Raw genomic sequence first — 24,330 nt, forward strand, 5'->3', positions numbered from 1 at the left:
ACACGGCTCAAATCACTGAATACCATAAAAAGTGACATTTATTTTCTACAAAAGATGGCCCATAGACATAAACATTTGACCAAAAGCTAAGTGGATTTAATTTAAATTGACTACCATAAATCCACAAAATTCAATGCTGAGTAAGAGAACGAAAGCAGTTTTTTTTTTAAGGCATATACCTAATGACATTTGTTCTCTCTGAATAAAATAGGGTTGTTAATCACACACTATTATAATCACTCCAGCAACTACTTCTGTCTCCTTGCTCTCAATGCAAGTTCACATTTCACTGAGAAATTAGAAGCAGTCCTAAGGGAATGCCCACAATCTCTGTCTACAGCATAAGCACGTCTGTGCTTACAAACCCTGCCTTCTTCCCACTAAATGCAGATGCACTATCCATCCTCCTCTCAGAGGCAAAGCTCTCCACTCTTGGGTGAATCTTAATCGTCTTGCCTTCTCAACAGAAATCTCTCCAATGACTATTTCCCCTATATTTTCGATGCTTTTTCGTTTCTACTAGATTATTCCCATTAGCATTCAAAAATCTATGATGTTCTACCTCAAAGAAGAAGGAAGGAAGGAAGGAAGGAAGGAAGGAAGGAAGGAAGGAAGGAAGGAAGGAAGGAAGGAAGGAAGGAGCGAGGGAAGGAAGGAAGGAAAGAAGGGAGGGAGGGAGGAGGGAAGGGAAGGGAAGGAAAGGGAAGGGAAGGGAAGGGAAGGGAAGGGAAGGGAATGGAGGGGAGGGAGGGAAGGGAGGGAGGGAAAGAGTTCAGAACCTTTACTGCTTCTTATGTCATAAAAGACTTACCTTCTCAAGACTGATCTCCCTTAGGCTGGGCTCCCAGAAAAGAATTTGTACTACAGAGTTCCCATAGAAACTGGGGAGTTAGTGCTTATTATAATAATGAATAATGAATTCTGGTCAGTCAGAGGCTTGAACCACAGCCCTGTGAGCAGCCAAGGCAGGAATGAAAGGAATCAGACAGGAGTCCAAGTATCCCAGCCATCCCATCACAATGGGAGAGGAGCTGGTGCAGCTTGAAGGCTCCACAGGCTGATGATAGAGTCCTTCTCCTAGAGTCTGACACTCAGGCCTGCTAGATCTTTGTGCACTGCTCTAAAATGCAATAAGGCAATGGGAGTTCACACTTCTGATACTGGTTCTGTGCCTGTAACTTTTCTCCCAATAAACATTGTCCTAACAGGCTGGGTGTGTGTGCTATCTGACTATTCATTCAACATGGCTGAAACAACAATACCATTCCTTTTTTATAGCAAAACTCTTCAAGAATTATCTATAGTTGCTGTGTCTACTTTTTGTCTTCTTATTCTCCTTTGAACTCGCCCAGAAAGGCTTTTTCTCTGCCATTTTATCGAACAATTCACAAAATTGTCAATAATAACCCCCCATTGCCAACTCCATCCTCCTTTCATTAGACCTATAAAGAGTTTTTGCCTCTGTGCCCCTCCCTCCTTGAACAAGTACTTCACCTGGCCTCTGAACACCACTATCTTTTGCTCTTCCTTGTATCTCAGCGTCTCTTTCTTCTTCAGTCTTCATTGCTGTTTCCTCCAATCTCTAGGCCTTAGCTCTCAGAAATTCCCATCCAAACTTACTCCCTAAGTGATCTCTTCTAGTTCCTGACTTTCATGGCTCTAAATACCAGTTTTATGCTGATGACTCCCAAATGTTCAGGTCCAGCCATAACCTTTCCCTTGGAAGTAAACACTTATCTCTCCAGTGTCCAAATTTGACATGTCCCAAAGTGACCTGCCAAGTTCCCCTACCAAATCTTTACTTCCAGCATTGCCCATCTTAGTTGCTCAGGCCCAAAACCTTAGAATCATCTTTGGCCACTAGCTTTATCTCATGCCCATCATGTATTCCATCAAAAAATTATGTCCCCTCTATCTCCAAAATATGATAAAAATCTAATCACTCGTCACACCCTCTATTGCTATCATCCTGATCCAAATCACTCTTGTGCATTGCCTAGATTTGAACTAGCCACCACAGTGTTTACTTCCATTTTGGCCCCATTCCAGTTATTCTGATAGCACCCAAACTAATCCTTTTTAAGGAAAGTAACATCAGGTCACTTTTTCTGCTTGTGGCCTTCAGCCTTCACATCTCAATCAGAGCAAAAGCCAATGTCTTATGATGGCCTCCAAGGCCCTATGATGTCTGAATCCCCCAACATCCTTGCTGACATCAGCTACTCTCCCAATCACACAGGACTCCTTGCTATCTCTTAGGCACACTTTTGCCTCAGGACCGTGGCTTTCTTCTGCTATGAGCATTCTTTTGGCAAATATCAACATTTGCTTGTTTTTCACTTCCTTAGGTCCCCAAGAGAGACTTCTATATAAAATGGCTACTAACAATTCATGTACACTGGCAGTTTCCATCCTCCATCACCCTGATCCATTTTTTTCTCCATAATACTTATTGCCATTGAACATATTATACTTTTATTGTCTATTTTATCCACAATAATGCAAGGTAGATTAAAGCAATGACTTCATCTGCTTTGCTCACTGCTGCACCCCCCAGGACTTAGGACAACACCAGCTGTATCGTAGGGGCTCAGTATATATTTGTTGAATGAATAAATACATATATAAATGTTAAAATGATAAACAAATTAAACCAGTGTTTTTTATATATTCAATCACAGTTTGACTAAAATCACATTGTTTAATATTCCAATGAAAAGCTTTTAATAGTTATGCAAAAGGTTGCTCTAAGATGGCTGATTAAACATTTCATTTCAAAAACTAAATTTCTATCTGTGGGTCACTATTTTCAAACAACCTTTCAGCCCTTTTGAAGGAGCCCTATATAGATTATTATTTATTCTTTTCATTATTTCATGACATTCTCAAAGATCAAGAAAAAAACACATGTTGAAGCAATTTCTCCCTGTTTCTTCTGATTAAAATCAATACTTTTCCTGCTCTTAACAGCAGTAAAAATCAACACAATAGTCACTATTAACTCAATAGAATGTCAAGTGATATCTTTGTGTATTGTTACCAGCAGGGATATCAACAGAAGACTACCAACAGCCTATAATCATTGCTGGCTTTATTATCTACAAAATGTCATGTGTGCATATGGCATTTCACAAAACATCACAGTGAAAATAAGGCTCCTGCCTCAAATAACTTAGAGTTTATTTAGACAAAGAACTAAAGAATAGGGAGGCAAAAGTTAAGAGGAAGTCGTGCTGTTGTTGAGAAAAGAATATGATTGATCTAAGTGGTAAAGGCAGGATAATAAGTCCCATTACTATTTCCACGGCTGTGTAGCTTGATTCTGTTATTTGAATTACAAACAGCAGCCATAATCCTGGTTGATTTTTTCAAAACACTGCTCCCTGTTGGTCATGGAGAAAACAGATCAGAGCATATCCATCAGCAGATACACTGTTAGAAATGCCAAGCAATATAAAGGCGACATCCCACCAATAGTTGCTAGCGACATCTTATAATATTTTATTATTTAAAGAAAATTGACCCTTTCCCCCCAAAAAAACCATGGAAACTATGTTGTATTTAGCCTAACAGTGAATTTCTAAGTCTATGTAACTTAAAACATCTAACATAGAATGTTTATAATGAGGGTTGCAAACTAAAATGTTTATAAGGAAAACAATAAAAAAATGAAGCAGGTAGGATATGTGTGTATTGGAGAAGGCGGTGATGGAGCATGTGACAAACGTGCTCCATATTCTTCACCTAAAAAGGGCAGATATCTCTCAAAAAGAGCAGGTTGATATCACAAGGAAGTGCAGACGCAACGCTGTCAAACCTTCCAGTTATCTGAAAGAAGCCAGAAATCCAAAATGTTTATGTGCAATTTCCTAAGGTTTAACTTGTTGCTCAATTAAAATAAAATAATCATTCATTCTCAGCAAATTAACACAGGAACAGAAAACCAAATGCCACATGTTCTCACTCATAAGTGGGAGTTCAGCAATGAGAACATATGGGCACAGGGAGGGGAACATCAGACACCAGGACCTGTTGGTGGGTGGGGGGCAAGGGGTGGGATAGCATTAGGAGAAATACCTAATATAGATGACAGATTGATGGGTGCAGCCAACAACCATGGCATGTGTGTACCTATGTAACAAACCGGCACATTCTGCACATGTACCCCAGAACTTAAAGTATAATTTAAAAGAAAGAAAAATACTAGAATTGTGTATCATGCACAATTATTGCAACTAAAATTAAATTCATAAAGATATGAGGAAGGGGGGATGCCCAAGATGGCCAAATAGGAACAGCTCCAGCCTCCAGTTCCCATCATGAGTGACACAGAAGAAAGGTGATTTCTGCATTTTCAACTGAGTTTTGAAGAGAGCAGTGGTTCTCCCAGCATGGAGGTTGAGATCTGAGAACGGACAGACTGCATGCTCAAGTGGGTCCCTGACCCCTGAGTAGCCTAACTGGAAGGTATCCCCAGGTGCAGACTGACACCTTACACCTCACACGGCTGGGTACACCTCTGAGATGAAGCTTCCAGAGCAAGAATCAGACATCAACACTTGCTGTTCAGCAATATTCTATCTTCTGCAGCCTCCGCTGCTGCTACCCAGGCAAACAGGGTCTGGAGTGGACCTCAGGAAAACTCCAACAGACCTGTAGCTGAGGGTCCTGACTGTTAGAAGGAAAACTAACAAACAGAAAGGACACCCACACCAAAACCCCATGAGTACGTCACCATCATCAAAGACCTAAGGCACATAAAACCACAAAGATAGGGAAAAAGCAGTGCAGAAAAGCTGGAAATTCAAAAAATCAGAGCGCATCTCCCCCTCCAAAGGAACACAGCTCATCGCCAGTAATGGAACAAAGCTGGATGGAGAATGACTTGGACAAGCTGAGAGAAGAAGGCTTCAATCAAACTTCTCAGAGCTAAAGGAGGAACTACGTGCCCAGGGCAAAGAAACTAAAAACCTTGAAAAAAGAATGGAAGAATGGATAACTAGAATAACCAATGCAGAGAAGTCCATAAACGAACTGACAGAAATGAAAACCATGAAACAAAAACTAAGTGACAAATGCACAAGCTTCAGTAACCAAATTGATCAACTGGAAGAAAGAGTGTCAGTGATTGAAGATCAAATGAATGAAATGAAGCAAGAAGAGAAGTTTAGAGAAAAAAGAGTAAAAAGAAATGAACAAAGCCTCCAAGAAATATGGGATTATGTGAAAAGATCAAATCTACGTCTGATTGGTGTGCCTGAAAGTGACAGGGAGAATGGATCCAAGTTGGAAAACACTCTGCAGGATATTATCCAGGAGAACTTCCCCAACATAACAAGGCAGGCCAACATTCAAATTCAGGAGAGACAGAGAATGCCATAAGGATACTCCTTGAGAAGAGCAACTCCAAGACACATAATTGTCAGACGCACCAAAGTTAAAATGAAGGAAAAAATGTTAAGGGCAGCCAGAGAGAAAGGTCGGGTTACCCACAAAGGGAAGCCCATCAGACTAACAGCAGATCTCTGGGCAGAAACTCTACAAGTCAGAAGACAGTGGGGGCCAATATTCAACATTCTTAAAGAAAAGAATTTTCAACCCAGAATTTCATATCCAGCCACACTAAGTTTCATAAGTGAAGGAGAAATAAAATCCTTTACAGATAAGCAAATGCTTAGAGATTTTGTCACCACCAGGCCTGCCTTACAAGAAACCCTGAAGGAAGCACTAAACATGGAAAGGAACAACCGGTAACAGCCATTGCAAAAACATGACAAAATGTAAAGACCATAGAGGCTAGGAAGAAACTGCATCAACTAACGAGCAAAATAACCAGTTAATATCATAATGGCAGGATCAAGTTCACACATAACAATATTAACCTTAAATGTAAATGGACTAAATGCTCCAATTAAAAGACACAGACTGGCAAACTGGATAAAGATCAAGACCCATCAGTGTGCTGTATTCAGGAGACCCATCTCACATGCAGAGACATACATAGGCTCAAAATAAAGGGATGGAGGAAGATCTACCAAGCAAATGGAGAACAAAAAAAAGCAGGGGTTGCAATCCTAGTCTCTGATAAAACAGACTTTAAACCATCAAAGATCAAAAGAGACAAAGAAGGCCATTACATAATGGTAAAGGGAACAATTCAACAGGAAGAGCTAACTATCCTAAATACATATGCACCCAATACAGGAGCACCCGGATTCATAAAGCAAGTCCTTAGAGACTTATGAAGAGACTTAGACTCCCATACAATAATAATGGGAGACTTCAACACCCCACTGTCAACATTAGACAGATCAACGAGACAGAAAGTTAACAAGGATATCCAGGAATTGAAGTCATCTCTGCAGCAAGCAGACCTAATAGACATCTACAGAATTCTCCACCCCAAATCAACAGAATATACATTCTTCTCAGCACCACTTTGCACTTATTCCAAAATTGACCACATAATTGGAAGTAAAGCACTCCTCAGCAAATGTACAAGAACAGAAATTATAACAAACAGTCTCTCAGACCACAGTGCAATCAAACTAGAACTCAGGACTAAGAAATTCAATCAAAACCACTCAACAACATGGAAACTGAACAACCTGCTCCTGAATGACTACTGGGTACATAACGAAATGAAGGCAGAAATAAAGATGTTCTTTGAAACCAATGAGAACAAAGATACAACATACCAAGAATCTCTGGGACACATTTAAAGCAGTGTGTAGAGGGAAATTTATAACACTAAATGCCCACAAGAGAAAGCAGGAAAGATCTAAAATTGACACCTAACATCACAATTAAAAGAACTAGAGAAGCAAGAGCAAACACATTCAAAAGCTAGCAGAAGGCAAGAAATAACTAAGATCAGAGCAGAACTGAAGGAGATAGAGACACAAAAAAAACCCTTCAAAAAAATCAATGAATCCAGGAGCTGATTTTTTTAAAAGATCAACAAAATTGATAGACTGCTAGCAAGACTAATAAAGAAGAAAAGAGAGAAGAATCAAATAGATGCAATAAAAAATGATAAAGGGGATATCACCACCAACCCCACAGAAATACCAACTACCATCAAAGAATACTATAAACACCTGTACGCACATAAACTAGAAAACCTAGAAGAAAAGGATAAATTCCTGGACACATACATTCTCCCACGAATAAACCAGGAAGAAGTTGAATCCCTGAATAGACCAATAGCAGGCTCTGAAATTGAGGCAATAATTAATAGCCTACCAACCAAAAAAAGTCCAGGACCAGACGAATTCACAGCCGAATTCTACCAGAGGAACAAGGAGGAGCTGGTACCATTCCTTCTGAAACTATTCCAATCAATAGAAAAAGAGGGAATCCTCCCTAACTTATTTTATGAGGCCAACATCATCGTGATACCAAAGCCTGGCAGAGACACAACAAAAAAAGAGAATTTTAGACCAATATCCCTGAGGAACATTGATGCAAAAATCCTCAATAAAATATTGGCAAACCAAATCCAGCAGCACATCAAAAAGTTTATTCACCATGATCAAGTGGGCTTCATCCCTGGGATACAAGGATGGTTCAACATACTTAAATCGATAAACACAATCCAACATATAAACAAAACCAAAGACAAAAACCACATGATTATCTCAATAGATGCAGAAAAGGCCTTTGACAAAATTCAACAGCCCTTCATGCTAAAAACTCTCAATAAATTCGGTATTGATGGAATATATCTCAAAATAATAAGAGCTATTTATGACAAACCCACAGCCAATATCATACTGAATGGGCAAAAACTGGAAGCATTCCCTTTGAAAACTAGCACAAGACAGGCATGCCCTCTCTCACCACTCCTATTCAACATAGTGGTGGAAGTTCTGGCTAGGGCAATCAAGAGAAAGAAATAAAGGGTATTCACATAGGAAAAGAAGAAGTCAAATTGTCCCCGTTTACAAATGACATGATTGTATGTTTAGAAAACCCCATCATCTCAAACCCAAAATCTCCTTAAGCTGATAAGCAACTTCAGCAAAGTCTCAGGATACAAAATCAATGTGCAAAAATCACAAGCATTCTTATACACCAATAACAGACAAACAGCCAAATCATGAATGAACTCCCATTCACAACTGCTTCAAAGAGAATAAAATACCTAGGAATCCAACTTACAAGGGATGTGAAGGGGCCTCTTCAAGGAGAACTACAAACCACTGCTCAATGAAATAAAATAGGACACAAACAAATGGAAGAACATACCATGCTCATGGATAGGAAGAATCAATATCATGAAAATGGCCATACTGCCCAAGGTAATTTATAGATTCAATGCCATTCCCATTAAGCTACCAATGAGTTTCTTCACAGAATTGGAAAAAACTGCGTTAAAGTTCATATGGAACTAAAACAGAGCCCACATTGCCAAGACAATCCTAAGCCAAAAGAACAAAGCTGGAAGCATCATGCTACCTGACTTCAAACTGTACTACAAGGCTACAGTAACCAAAACAGCATGGTACTGGTACCAAAACAGAGATATAGACCAATGGAACAGAACAGAGCCCTCAGAAATAATACCACACATCTACAGCCATCTGATCTTTAACAAACCTGACAAAAACAAGAAATTGGAAAAGGACTCCCTAATTAATAAATGGTACTGGGAAAATTGGCTAGCCATAAGTAGAAAGCTGAAACTGGAACCTTTCCTTACTCCTTATACGAAAATTAATTCAAGATGGATTAGAGACTTAAATGTTAGCCCTAAAACCATAAAAACCCTAGAAGAAAACCTAGGGAATACCATTCAGGACATAGGTATGGGCAAGGACTTCATGTCTAAAACACCAAAAGCAATGGCAACAAAAGCCAAAATTGACAAATGGGATCTAATTAAACTAAACAGCTTCTGCACAGCAAAAGAAACCACCATCAGAGTGAACAGGCAACCTACAGAATGGGAGAAAATTTTTGCAATTTACTCATCTGACAAAGGGCTAATATCCAGAATCTACAAACTGAAACAATTTACAAGGAAAAAAACAAACAACCCCATCAAAAAGTGGGCAAAGGATATGAACAGACACTTCTCAAAAGAAGACATTTATACAGCCAACAGACACATGAAAAAATTCTCATCATCACTCACCATCAGAGAAATGCAAATCAAAACTACAATGAGATATCATCTCACACCAGTCAGAATGGCAATCATTAAAAAGTCAGGAAACAATAGGTGCTGGAGAGGATGTGGAGAAACAGGAATACTTTTACACTGTTGGTGGGACTGTAAGCCAGTTCAACCATTGTGGAAAACAGTGTGGTGATTTCTCAAGGATCTAGAACTAGAAATACCATTTGACCCAGCCATCCCATTACTGGGTATATATCCAAAGGATTATAAATCATGCTGCTGTAAAGACACATGCACACGTATGTTTATTGCAGCACTATTCACAATAGCAAAGACTTGGAATCAACCCAAATGTCCATTAATGACAGACTGGATTAAGAAAATGTGGCACATATACACCATGGAATACTATGCAGCCATAAAAAAGGATGAGTTTGTGTCCTTTGTAGGGACATGGATGCAGCTGGAAACCATAATTCTCAGCAAACTATCGCAAGAAGAGAAGACCAAACACCGCATGTTCTCACTCATAGACGGGAAATGAACAATGAGATCACTTGGACACAGGAAGGGGAACATCATACACTGGGGCCTATTGTGGGGAGGGGAGAGGGGGGAGGGATAGCATTAGGAGATATACCTAATGTAAATGACGAGTTAATGGGTGCAGCACACCAACATGGCACATGTATACATATGTAACAAACCTGCATGTTGTGCACATGTACCCTAGAACTTAAAGAATAATAATAAAAAAAATTAAAAAGTAACTTTAAACACCAATTACATGAAATGTTATTTCCCCTAAAAGAATTACATTGTTCTCATTACTAAACCTGATAAACAAAAAAATTATTGTTATTAATATTCCTAAATTTGTCAGTAAAAGCTTTTGTTTTATAAGTACCTTAAAAAAATAATAATATGAGGAAAGCCTAAGTAGACAATTCCCAGTGCAAAGCATTCAAAGCAAATGCTCATCAAATAGCTTTTTCACATCAGGAAACAACATGGTGGTAATTTGGGAATTTTAACATGTCCAATAATGTCCTTATTTTGCAATCACACTAGATACTTTGGCTAGATTCAAAATAAATTTGCTAGGCTGGGCGTGGTGGCTCACGCCTGTAATCCCAGCACTTTGGGAGGCCGAGGTGGGTGGATCACGAGGTCAGGAGATCGAGACCATCCTGGCTAACGCGGTGAAACTCCGTCTCTACTAAAAATACAAAAAATTAGCCGGGCATGGTGGCGGGCGCCTGTAGTCCCAGCTACTCGGGAGGCTGAGGCAGGAGAATGGCATGAACCCGGGAGGTGGAGCTTGCAGTGAGCCAAGATCGCACCACTGCACTCCAGTCTGGGAGACACAGCGAGACTCCGTCTCAAAAAAAAAAAAAAAAAAAAAAGAAACAAAATAAATTTGCTTCAAAAAGAGACATGGCTTCTTTCTCAAATATCTATTGTTACTAAGGAGAAACACTATAAGATGAATTATTTCTTTCTTGTAAAATACCTTTTTTCTCTAGGAAAGATTTACAAATTTTCACATTGTTAGAATTCAGAAACATCAGCAGTATATCTAGTTGAATAATTTTATTTTTCCTGTTGAGTCTTCCTTGGGCCTTTTTAACTAACCTTTATTCACTTGAAGGAAATACTGGTCTAGAATTTTACTGATTAATTCTTCCCTTTCGTTGTCTCTGTTTTCTTTTTTTGAAATGCATATCATTAAGGTGCTAAATCTCAATGTTGTTCTCATACTCACTATCTCTTTGTCTGTTTGCTTTTTTTCTAGCAGAATTTTCTGACCATAGCACTTCCAAAACCAAGTCAATTTTACCATACTCATTTTATTTTCAGTAAATCCATTTTTAAAATATGAAAATAATACTTTTAAATTTTAAAAAACTCTTTTACTGTTCATGGATTATTTCTTTTCCATTGCCTCTATTCTTTTACAAAATGCAGCACTTAGATAAGTCTAAAGATATTAATAAAAATACCCATTTACTGCACATCAGCCTGGGCAACATGGTGAGACCATGTCCCTATATGTGTGTGTGTGTGTGTGTGTGTGTGTGTGTGTATAATCTCCACTTACTCTATTTTCAGCACCCTGAATTATCTCTGCTTTCTTGTGGGTCTCTTGTTCCTTATAGTCATCTTGATATTTCTCTTTTAGGCTGCGGGCAATTATTGGTTTACCATTCTCATTTACAAGCAAAGGGCAATGCATAAATGTTCATATTTGTGCAGGTTTCCCTGCATTGTTTCATTAAGCAACTTTACTAAGTCTTGCCTCCAAATGGGAGTCTTGACCACAAGCTCTGTGTAAGTACAGGCATGTGTCAAATCAAAGGCTTCCCGTAGGGTGAGTCGGCAGAGAGCTAAGTTGACAGGCAGGGATGGGATCCACAAAAAAAAAAAAAAAAAAAAAAAAAAAGCCTAAGTAGTAAATTGAACTTTAGGAAAGGACTATTTAGTGTTTTCTACACCTGGGAGTTGCTGCTCTCCCTTTCTTTCCTCCATGTCTGTGGTGGAGACACAGAATTTCTCCTGCTTTTCTCTGGCTTTAATGGCCACACAAGGGGCCATCCCAAGGCAAATTAACAATGTCTTTCGATATCAATCCTTGAAATTATTCTTGGAGGATAGATACAACAGAAAAAGTGGGAGAGGTAAAAGTACAAGCAGAAAAGGGACCCAATTATCCCAGTATCAAGTGTATCTTTTTAATTAAACATCCTATTGATAATGTAGATCCTAATTTGTCCTTGGAATTTTTTTTCTTTACACTGAATCTGGTGTATTACATGGATTTTCTCCAGACATCTTTTTATTTCTGATGGTCTAGGCTAAAGTTTTCTTTCCTGGTTTTTCATTACCCTGATTCTGCAATTTCCAAAAAGTACTCATAAAATTTCATCACAATTGGCACTCCGTCTTGTATTTCGGAATCTTTATATTTCATTTATTCTCTGAAACATCTTTAGATGTTTTAGGTGGAAGGGGAAGAAAATCTTTAGGCATAGGCCACCACCTTAAACCAGAAGTTGTTGAGCATCTTTGTCACTTCCCACTGTTTACATGTGTGTATTCACCATGACAAAATCAAATTGAATATACCTTGAAAATGGATCCATATTCTACCCACTCATTTCATCTCCACTGCCATCAACCTTAACCAGAAAATAAAACAAAGGCAAAAATAACAATAATAATAAGCAGGCAAAATTCACCCTCTTCCTTTGCAGATCAGATAACAGAAGAAACGAGTTTTGAGGGGGAAAAACATTGCTACCTAAGTATTCTATACAAGATCAAGTTATCTTTCACGTAGGGAAAGCAAAAAGAATATAACCTAAACTATGCAGAACTCAAACAATTAGAATTCAAAAGCAAAGGGATATGTCATCTACTCATCCTTGTAAAAATATTTAAAACTACTTCCACATTTATTTCAATTACTAAGAAATACGGAGAAGTTGTACAAATTGTACAATACATAAAAATACATTAAAGGATGAAAGGCAGTAAAATAAATTGAAACAACCTAAATATCCAAAAGAAATTGCCTAAAAGGATTGGATAAACAAAGTCTATACTACACTGTGCTATCCATTACTATCAAATACCATTCAGTCATTTGAAGTTTTAGATGTATATTTATTGTTATGAAAGGGTTTTTTAAAAAAATTACAAGGCACCATGTGTCTAATGATCCTTTTTCACATAAACATACACACACGTATATACACACACTCACTCACACACTTATACACACATATGAATACCTATATAGAGAATGTGAAAGATAGACAGTATGACAGAAAGATGAGGAGCAGAGAAGCAAAAATAAAAGTCAAATAAGGGATCCCTCCTAAGATAGAATGGAGAAAACCCTGTGAAAAGAGAGAAAGCCAAGACAAGAGAGAGACTGGCCCACCCAGAGACATACACAGAATGAGGGGCACAGGTTGAGTTATACCCACAAAGATTCCTAAGGACAGAGAAAAGTCTGAAAGGATGTATATTAAAAGATTAATTGTGACTGAGTCTCACTAGAGAGATTATAAGTAATTTCCACTATACGTCTGTGTTCCCTGACTTTTCACAATGAGATGTACAACTTTAGTAATCTGAAATAATAAAATATAAAGCTACTTACCAAAAAAAAAATCACTGGAACTCAGAGAATGACATGGACACACTCCAAACATGGAAATAAACAAATAAAATCCTCACATTCTAATATGCTAAAATTTAATGAAAACTTCAATTGTTCTTTAAAGTCCTAGAAGTTTTAGACTCTAGTTAATAATGTACCTTAGTGTAGTTATGAGGAAAAACATGAAGCCTCTGTTGCAAGTGCTTTTTAATTTATTCTATAAGACCCAGTGTATGCCAACAAAGAAGTATATTTCTGATTCAGAATATCATTTCCATATGAAAACAGCACATACATATTTGCATTTCATCTTTTCGTTAAATCTGAGAACTTAAAAGCCTTGAAGCAATTTTCAGCATGTCTAAGTAGGAACAAAGGTAATCACCATTGTGTCACCCAGAATCAGATAGAGAAGAAAGTTTTTCAGAGAGAAACAGAATTCTTCATCAGAATTATATATTTCTTAAAAGTAGCTTCAGAGACAGATCTCAATGTAAGGAAAAGATTGAAATGGCATGCAATTTTTGCGTTAGAAAAGATCATAAAACATACAACTTTAGCAAAGCATAAAATGTCATTCTATGTGCCCCACAAGTATTCACCAAATTATGATTTTTAATTCCTTTACACACTGCAGGGAATTCATAAGTCCACAAAGCAAAGCGAATCTTATTTTTTTTTTTAACATAAAAAGGATTGGTATAGAATAAGTTTTGTTTCTGTGTTTAAAAATGAATAACTTTTAATTCACTAGAGAAACTGGAAATCAACTTACAGAAAAAAAATAATTTTCTGCTTAAACTTTATTGCAGATAAACATAGCTGTTTGAGTTAAAATAATAATAATAAATGTCAAATTTCTCAATATTAGACAAAAATAATGCTTAGAATGATACAGATTAGAGTTTTCATTTTTACCAAAACTTTTAGTAAGCCTCATTTAGAATCATATTACACTAAATATGTTCATTCCAAACACGAGTGGAATAATTCTGAGTCACTCGAATTTTGTTACTAATTATTATTTACAGGAACCAGAATAATATTCTTAAAATACATCATTCACAGCATTGCTACTTGCTCAAAATGATTCTGTGGTATTTCATTGCATTCAAAATAAAATTCTGAAATTAAGGGCCTCCCATGATTTTTCCAAATAGTTGTCCACAATTCCTTATCTTTATTCATGAGATTCATTCACAGTAATCTTTTTTTTTTTTTTTTTTTGCCATTCACGCATTTTTATTGCCATGTAAGTTTAACTATAATATAATCAAGTAGATATCTGATGTTAAAATACAAATTAACTGTGTACTCAGAAAGAGAGCTGTACAAAATACACAGCAATCTCCAGGCCTCACTATCAGAGAGTCTGACTTAGTAAATCAAGTGTAGGGCCCAGGCCCATGCATCCAAAATTTCAAAAGTTCCTCAGAAAATCCTGATGCAGCAGGTTGATTAAAGGAATTTGGAAACTGTTCTAGATCATCGCCCTGATTACATCATCTCATGTTGTCATATTATACTTCACAGTTTTCAGAGTGCTTCATATAAATTAACCTACTTGATTTATGTCTCATTCAATCCAAGGGTCTTTGCACTGCCACTTTTTAGCATATTCTCTTTCTCCTTTGAACTCCACTTATTTAATAAACAAACTACTTTGGCACGATTGTATGTAGAGCCCTGAACAACTCTGTGAATGTCCTGATGTACATGTGTATTCTCTCCCTAACTCCACAAGGTAGAGATGTTGTCTTGCATCCCTCTGGTTCTTTTTCCTCTCCTGTCCACTCATCACCATGTGGTCCTACCTGCTTCCACATCCAGACCACTCCTTCCCTTCACCAGCCCTCTTTCATTCTCCAACAGAAAACCTCCCACTCAACCCTTTCCAATTCTGGAGCTCCCAAATCTAGCACCAATATTCCCCTACCTCCTTAATGACTGCAGGATGCTCCTCCCATCCCCATGCTTAAATAAAAACAGAGGTCTCTTAGGATATGGCTTTTCTTACAACTCTTCTGAATGGAAGCTTCCCTGACCCATGTACACTAGGGAAAGGAGATGGGATATGCATTTTCTTGGCTTCCCATGGGCACTTCCAAATCAATTCACTCCACCCAACTATGAAAGGAACACACTCCTCCTTTGATTGCCATATTGTCAAACTATATTAACTTCTTCCCTTTCCAGTGGGGTCATTTCAAATGTTTGTTTGTTTGTTTTAACTTTTAAGTTCAGAGGTACATGTGCAGGTTTGTTATATAGGTAAACTTGTGTCACAGGGGATTTTTGTACAGATTATTTCATCACCCACGTATTAAGCCTAGTACCAATTAGTTATTTTTCCTGATCTTCTCCCTCCTCCCACCCTCAACCCTCCAATAAGCCGCAGTGGGTGTTGTTCCCCTCTATGTGTCCATGTGTTCTCATCATTTAGCTCCCACTTATAACTGAGAATATGCAGTATTTGGTTTTCTGTTCCTGGATTAGTTTGCTGAAAATAATGGCCTCCAGCTCCATCCATGTCCCTGCAAAGAACAGGATCTTGTTCTTTTTTATGGCTGCATAGTACTCTGTGGTAGATATGTACCATGTTGTCTTTATCCAGTGTATCACTGATGGACATATAGGTTGATTCCATGTCTTTGCTATTGTGAATCATGCTGCAATGAACATATATGTGCATGTGGTTTTATAATAGAATTATTTATATGCCTTTCAGTATACACCCAGTAATGGGATTGCCAAATCGAATGGTATTTCTGTTTTTAGGTCTTTGAGGAATTACCACACTGTCTTCCACAATGGTTGGACTAACTTACACTCCCACTGAGAGTGTACAAGTGTTGCTTGTCTCCACAACCTCGCTAGCATCATTATTTTTGGCTTATTAACAATAGCCATTCTGACTGGTGTGAAATGGTATTTCATTGTGGTTTTGATTTGCATTTTTCAAATGATTAGTGATGCTGAGCTTTTTTTCATATGATTGTTGACTGCATATATGTCTTTTTTTTAAAGTGTCTGTTCATGTCCTTTGCCCACTTTTTAGTGGGGTTGTTTGGTTTTTTCACGTAAATTTATTTAAGTTCCTTATAGATGCTGGATATTTGACCTTTGTTGAATGCATAATTTGCAAAAATTTTTTCCCATTCTGTAAGTTGCCTCAGTCAATAATTTCCTTTGCCATGCAGTAGCTCTTAAGTTTAATTGGGTCCCATTTGTTAATTTTTGCTTTTGTTGCAGTTGCCTTTGGTGTCTTTGTCATGAAATATTTGCCTATGCATTGACTAGGTTATCTTCCAGGATTGTTATAGTTTGTGATTTTTACCTTTAAGTCTTTAATCCATCTTGAGTTAATTTTTGCATATGGTATAAGAAAGGGTTCCAGTTTCAATCTCCTGCATATAGCTAGCCTGTTATCCCACCACCATTTATCCAATAGGGAATCCTTTCTCCATTGCTGGTTTTTGTCAGTTTTGTTGAAGATCAGATAGTTGTAGGTGTGCAGCCTGATCATTTCTGGACTCTCAATTCTGTTCCATTGGGCTATGTGTCTATTTTTGTACCAGTACCATGCTGTTTTGGTTACTGTAGCCCTGTAATATAGTTGGGGGTCAGGTAGGGTAATGGCTCCAGCTTTGTTCTTTTTGCTTAGGCTTGCCTTGGCTATTCAGGAATTTTGTTTGTTTGTTTGTTCCGTGTGAATTTTAAAATAGCTTTTTCTAGTTCTATGAAAAATCTCAATGGTACTTTAATAGAAGTAACATTGAATCTGTTAATTGCTTTGGACAGTATGGCCATTTTTATGACATCGATTTTTCCTATACATGAGCATGGAATGTTTTTCCATTTGTTTGTGTAATCTCTGATTTTCTTGAGCAGTGGTTTGTAGTTCTCCCCATAGAGGTCTTTCACCTCCCTATTTAGGTATATTTCTAGATATTTTATTCTTTTTGTGGCAATTGTGAGTGGGATTGTGTTCCTAATTTGGCTCTTGGCTTGGCTGTTGTTGGTATATAGGAATGCTAGTAATTTTTGGTCATTGGTTTTGTATCGTGAAAGTTTGCTGAAGTTGTTATCAGCTGAAGAAAATTTGGGGCTGAGATGATGGAATTTTCTAATATAGGATCATGTCATCTGCAAACAGGGATAGTTTGACTTCCTGTCTTCCTATTTGGGTGCCCTTTATTTCTTTCTCTTGCCCAATTGCCTTGGCCAGGGCTTCCAATACTATGTTGAATAACAGTGGAGAGGGCATCCTTGTTTTTTGCTGGTTTTCAAGGGAAATGAGTCCAACTTTTGACCATTCAGTATGATGTTGACTGTGGGTTTGTCATAGATGGCTCTTATTATTGTGAGGTATGTTCCTTCAATACGTAGTTTACTGACAGCTTTTAACATGAAGCAGTGTTGAATTTTATCAAAAGCCTTTGTACATCTATTGAGTTAATCATGTGGTTTTTGTCTTTAGTTCTGTTTAGTGACTAATCACATTCATTGACTTGCATATGTTGAACCAACCTTGCATCCCAGGGATAAAGCCTGCTTCACCATGGTGGATAGGCTTTTTGATGTGCTGCTGGATTCAGTTTGTCAGCATTTTGTTGAGAATTTTTGCATGATGTTCATCAAAGATATTGGCCTGAAGTTTTCTTTTTATGTTGTGTCTCTGTCAGGTTTTGGTATCCAAATAATGCTTGCCTCATAGAATGACTTAGGGAGGATTCCATGCTCCTAAATTTTTTGGAATAGTTTCAGTAGGAATGGTACCAACTCTTCATTGTACATCTGTTAGAATTTAGCTGGGAATCTGTCTGATCTTGGGCCTTTTTTTTTGTCTTTTTTTTTTTTGGTTGGTACGCTATTTATTACTGCCTCAATTTCAGAGTTCATTGTTGGTCTATTCAGGGATTCAGTTTCCTCCTGGTTTAGTCTTAGCAGGGCATATGTGTCCAGAAATTTATTTATTTCTTCTAGGTTTTCTTGTTTATGTTCATAATATTCTCTTATTTTTGTTTGTAATTTGTGGGGTCAGTGGTAATATCTCCCTTGTCATTTCTGATTGTGTTTATTTTAGTCTTCTCCCTTTTTTCGTTATTAGTCTAGTTTGCAGTCTATCTAATTATTTTTTCAAAAACCAGCTCCTGGATTTGCTGATCTTTCCAGTGGATTTTTGTGTCTCTATCTCCTTCAGTTCAGCTGTGATTTTGGCTATTTCTTGTCTTCTGCTTGCTTTGAGATTTGTTTGCTCTTGATGCTCTAATTCTTTTAGTTGTGATGTTAGATTGTTAAATTGAGATCTTTCTGACATTTTGATGTGGGCACTTAGTGCTATAAATTTCCTGCTTAACACTGCTTTAGGATTCTGGTATGCTGCGTCTTTACTCTCATTGGTTTCAAAGAACTTCTTGATTTATGCTTTAACTTTGTTTTTTACCCAGAAGCCATTCAGGAGCAGGTTATTCCATTTCCATGTAATTGTATGGTTTCGAGTGAATTTTTAGTGTTGATTTCTAATTTGGTTGCACTGTGTGGTCCAATAGGCTGTTTGTTATGATCTCAGTTCTTTTGCATTTGCTGAGGAATGTTCTACTTCTGATTATGTGATCAATTTTTTTTTTTTTTTTTTTTTTTGAGAAGGAGTCTCACTTAGCCACCCAAGCTGGAGTGCAGTGGTGCAATCTCAGTTCACTGCAACCTCCACTCACTGGGTTCAAGCAATTCTCTGCCTCAGCCTCCCAAGTAGCTGGGACTACAGGTACATGCCACCATGCCCAGCTAATTTTTTTTCTATTTTTAGTAGAGATGGGGTTTCACCATGTTGGCCAGGATGGTCTCAATCTCTTGATCTCGTGATCCACCCACCCCGGCCTCCCAAAGTGCTGGGATGGCAGGCGTAAGCCACCACACCTGGCCATATGTGATCAACTTTAGAGTATGTGCCATGTGGCAATAAGAAGAACGCATATTCTGTTGTTTGGGGGTGGAGAATTCTATACATATCTATCAGGTCCATTTGATCCAGGGCCAAGTTCAGGTCCTGAATATCTTTGTTAATTTTCTGTCTTGATGATCTGTCTAATATTGTCAGTGGGGTGTTAAAGCCTCCCACTATTATTGTGCGGAGTCTAAGTCTCTCTGAAGGACTGTAAGGACTTGCTTTAGTCCTACTAGTTGCTACTGTATTGGGTGCATATATATTTAGGATAGTTGGAGCTTCTTGTTGAATTGAATATTTTACCATTATATAATGTCCTCCTTTGTATTTTTTTATCTTTGTTGGTTTAAAGTCTGTTTTTGTTTTTGTTTTTTCAGAAACTAGGGTTGCAACCCCTGCTTTATTTCTGCTTTTCATTTGCTTTGTAGATTTCTCTCCAACCCTTTATTTTGAGCCCATATGTGTCACTGCATGTGAGGTGAGTCTCTTGAAGACAGCATACCAATGGGTCTTGGTTCTTTATCCAGACATTTAGCCCATTTACATTTAAGGTTAGTATTGATATGGGTGGATTTGATCCTATCATCATTATGTTAGCTGGTCATTTTGCAGACTTGTTTATTTGGTTGCTTTACAGTGTCACTGGTCTGTATACTTCAGTATGTTTTTCTAAAGGTTGGTAATGGTCTTTCCTTTCCATATTTAGTGCTTCCTTCAGAAGCTCTTACAAGGCAGGTCTGGTAGTAACAAATTCCCTCAGCATTTTTTTTTTTCTGAAAAAGATCGTATCTATGCTTCACTTATGAAGCTTAGTTTGCCTAAATATGAAATTCTAGGTTGGAATTTCTGTGCTTTAAAAATGTTGAATATTGGCCCCCAGTTTCTTCTAGATTGTAGGGTTTCAGTTGAGAGGTTCACTGTTACTCTGATGGGCTTCCCTTTGTAGATGACCTTGCCTTTCTCTCTAGTTGTCTTTAACATTTTTTCTTTCATTTCAGCCTTGGAGAATCTGATGATTACGTGTTTTGGGGATGACCTTCTTGTGAAGTATCTTACAAGCGTTCTCTGCATTTCCTGAATTTGAATGTTGGTCTCTGTAGCTAGGTTGAAGAAGTTTTCATGGATGATAAACTAAAATATGTTTTCCAAGTTGGCTCCTTTCTCCCCATCTCTTTCAGAGACACCAATTAGTCATAGATTTAGTCTCTTTACATAATTCCTTATTTCTCAGAGGTTGTGTTCATTCCTTTAGATTCTTTTTTCTCTATTCTTGTCTGACTGTTTTATTTCAGAAAGCCAGTTTTTAAACTCTGATATTCTTTCCTCTGTTTGGTCTATTGTCCTATTAATACTTGTGATTGCATAATGAAATTCTTGTAGTGTGTTTTTCAGCTCTATTTGATTGGTTACATTCTTTTCCACACTGGCTATTTTGTCTCTCAGCTCCTGCATTATTTTATCACGATTTTTTAGCTTCCTTGCATTGGATTTCAACATCCTCCTGTAGCTCAATGATCTTCATTCCTGTCCATATTCTGAAATCTATTTCTGTCATTTTAGCCATCTCATCAAGTTCAGAACCCTTGCTGAAGAGGTAATATGATCATTTAGAGGACAAAAGGCACTCTGGCTCCTTGAGTTTTCAGCATTTTTGAACTGATTATTTCTCATCTTTGTAGGCTTATCTACCTACAATCTTTGAGGTTGCTGACCTTCAGATTTTTTTTCTTTTATCCTATTTGATGACCTTGAGGTCATCAAACCAGCCAACTGGTTTCATTTCTGGGAGATTTTAGGGGGCCAGCACTGAGCTTCCAACTCCTGGCCTGCCTGCTATAACTCTGTGGGACTTGTATTGGGCCCTGACTTTGTTCCCTGATCCTCCAGGTATGGAACCCACTGCTGTTGAGGGCTGAGGTGTGGCAGGTGTGACAGAGGGTTAGTGGGTGCTGGCTTGCCTGCCTCTCTGTGGGCATTCACTGTGGTTGTGGAGGCAACACAGCTGGTCAGGGGTCAGGGGGCCCCTGCTGAAGACTGTGTGTGTGGTTATGCTGGAGATGGTGTTGGCAGGGGGGTGGGGTGCTGGCAGATGCAGGTCTGGGTGCCTTCTCTGTACCCTGTAAGCAGGAATTATTGCTCAGGGTGTGGGAGGATTCCATGTTCTCTAGCCAGTGTTAGCACAAGGGTAGGGCACTGGCAGGGGCAGGGTTTGCTGGCTCTGTGCCTGCTAAGGTTCTATCTGCAATGGCAGTCAGCAGGGGAAGGGGGTGGGTTTGGACTGCACTCCTCATGATAGGGGGGCAAGTAAAGCAAAACCCACCTGTGCAGACATGTGCCATCAAAGTGATGTAGGGAGTTGCCCGTGGACTGGGGGGAAGCTGCAGTATGGGGAGGGAGGGTTCAGGCTGGTATGTGGCTGAAGGGACTGCATTGCTGGAGTTCTCCACTGGTCAGGCATGATCTGCCATCACAGAAGCTATGGTGTGGGCCCATGGGTACCTGAGATTGCCCTGCAAGCAGGCATGGCCAGGCTGGGGTTCCAGGAGAGGCCAGCAGACCAAGGAGTACTCAGGTCAAACCATCCATGTCTGATGGGCAAGATGGCCTTCCAAATCTCAGGTCCAACAGTTCCCCTAGAGCTAAATTATCTTATGGGAGCGAGTTGAGCCTAGGGAGATTGCTGTCCCTGGCCATGCTCTGCTGCAGATGCTCTTGTGCCAGATCCTTTAGGCTCCACACCAGCTGGTTTGTTGATGTGAAAGAATGTAATCCATTCCATCCAAAATAGTTCATCCTTATTTAGACTTTATAAACCATTATGGTATGCTAGGAGGTAACTGCTAAGGAGGCAGCCACAATCTATTTGAAAAACCCAGGTACTGTCTACTTTTCTTCCAGCCATTGATAGATAAAGCCAATTGATGCCTATTAACTACCAAATAAAGCATCCTAAAAGTGACTTTCAGGAGAGGCATAGATGCCTTTCCCACAGGGAGGCACCTTTAGTGTCTCCACCACTTCTCTAAGCAGCCCTTCCTTCCTGATACCTCAATTGTCCATGGTGGTTGAGGGGTCCCCTCCTGTCAAGGTTCCAGAGCCCAGGGTGATAGCAGGTTGCTCCTTGCCAGTACAAGTGACCCATTCTCCCAGAGCTGTTGTGGTCCAAAAATGAGTCCTGGTACACGGTAGCCCCATGCAGAGTCCCCAGCTTTCTTTTCCTACAGCCCAGCTTCTGCATCTTCCATCTGTCTACTCTCAGTGCCTTCCTTCTGAAGATCTGTTAATGGCATGCCAGTCATCTCAGTCCCTCCATGGGAACTGTTCCATTTGTCTGCATTTAGTCAGCCATCTTGCCCTCTCCCCCATAATTTCAAATTTATTTTACATTCATTGCAGATGTTGGCATCTGGATCACCCAAATTACTTCCAGGCTTTATCCAGAAGGACATCAATATTAATGGAGATCCTCATAATCTCTTCAACTGCTCAACTGCCATTACCTTTACCTTCATTCCTCTTGTGTATTCCACTTTCAAGACCATAATGTGAATCTTGTCATCAGTCAGAAACCTCATACCTCTGAAATAAGGTATTCCAACAGCCTACTCCCCGGTATCACTGTCTTAAACAGCAGTGGTCCTCAGGCCTTGACTCTATCACAGACTTTCCGTCTTGACTCATTACTCTTTGGGTAATCTCAGACATGCCCATAGATTTAACTTCCTCTTATATTCTGATAACTACTAAATATGTCTTTCTAACCCAGAATTGTCCCCTAAACTATCAGAGTGTATAGTTAGCCCTGCTGGAAAACTATTAAAATGCCTCACAAACACTTTAAACTCATAATAAAAGCCCAAATCCAAATATTCTCTTCCAGATTCAAGTCTACTCCTTTCTTTAGATTTCAATTTATTAATGTAACTCTACTGTTATCTACCAAGCAACCAAACACCTGAGAATTACCCTAGCCTCTTCTCACTCCCATGGCCCTGCTGCACAACCTTCCAATTCTGTGTATTTTGCCAACCAAATATCTCTCTAACCTCTTTTTTCTATGATCCCCCTCCCCTGGTTTAGAATTGAGACCTCAATTCTCATCTCATAGTGACAGTAGCTTCCAAACTTAGTGGTTCTGAAAGTTTTACTTTATGTGCATGTTTAAAATGAAGATTTATCAGCCCCCATCCTCAGAAATGTTTTTCAGTTACCTGGAATCTTCATGATTAACAAACTATTTCACTATTTGCAGGAGATTCCAGTACTGGTGATCCATTCAACCACACTTTGGGAAACACTGAGTTGTCTTGTCTCCCTGCCTCTGATTATCCCTTTTCATTCCATTGTCCCGCTGGTCTCAACCTAACCTCCTATTGCATTCAGAGGTCACATCACAGTCCAGTTCCAAATTCTTTCAAGGTACTTATGTTAATCCAGAGTCTTCAGTTGCAAATAGGAGAAACCCAACTCAAATTAGCTTAAAAAATAACCACACACACGAGTTTGTAAAGAAATTATGAGGCAGGAGGATAGAGTTTGTTTTTACATACCAAAAAGAAAGCTCTTAAACACTGTCAAAAAATTATTTTTCCATCTCTTGTTTCCACTTCTCTCTTTAGGTCACTTTGTTCTCTAAAGCAAGCTTTTCCAAAAGGCAATTGACTGGTGACTAAAAATCCTAGCTCACATCCTAACAGCTTCTGACTATCAAAGAAAGAATATTCATCATCAAAATATAATTAGAAAAATTCTAGTCTGGACAATAATCCCATCCTTGGAAAAATCACTATGAGAGGAGCTGGGAAAATGATTGTCCCAGCTCAGAACAGAAGTCTATTCATCCACCAATCCCTGTAGTTGGAAGGATGTCATCCCATTGAATGCCCATGGCTAAAGATACAAGAGGAATAATTCCCTGAAAGGAGGTAAGTATTGCTCCGGGAAGAAAAAAGGGTATTGGACAAGCAAAGCATCAGTTTCTTATTAGACTAAAGTTTTAACTGCTCAATGGAGCATGACAGACCCTTCATAACCTTGTCCTTGCCATTGTCCTAAATGCAACTCTGTGTTCCAGTCATGCTGCTTTAAGAG

The 24,330-nt window shown here is 38.7% G+C and overlaps 1 long non-coding RNA gene across 1 annotated transcript in view; it reads right to left on the reverse strand.

The window, feature by feature from the left end:
• The window catches only part of LOC103883161, a 67,132-nt gene extending 63,226 nt beyond the window's left edge, over positions 1-3,906 (reverse strand). The window contains exon 1 of the long non-coding RNA XR_645294.4: positions 812-3,906. This is a non-coding gene — a long non-coding RNA (uncharacterized LOC103883161). The remainder of the gene's footprint in view (positions 1-811) is intronic.
• Positions 3,907-24,330: the final 20,424 nt, after the last annotated feature.

Source organism: Papio anubis, chromosome 4 (assembly GCF_008728515.1).
Source record: "Papio anubis isolate 15944 chromosome 4, Panubis1.0, whole genome shotgun sequence".
Lineage (NCBI taxonomy): Eukaryota > Metazoa > Chordata > Mammalia > Primates > Cercopithecidae > Papio > Papio anubis.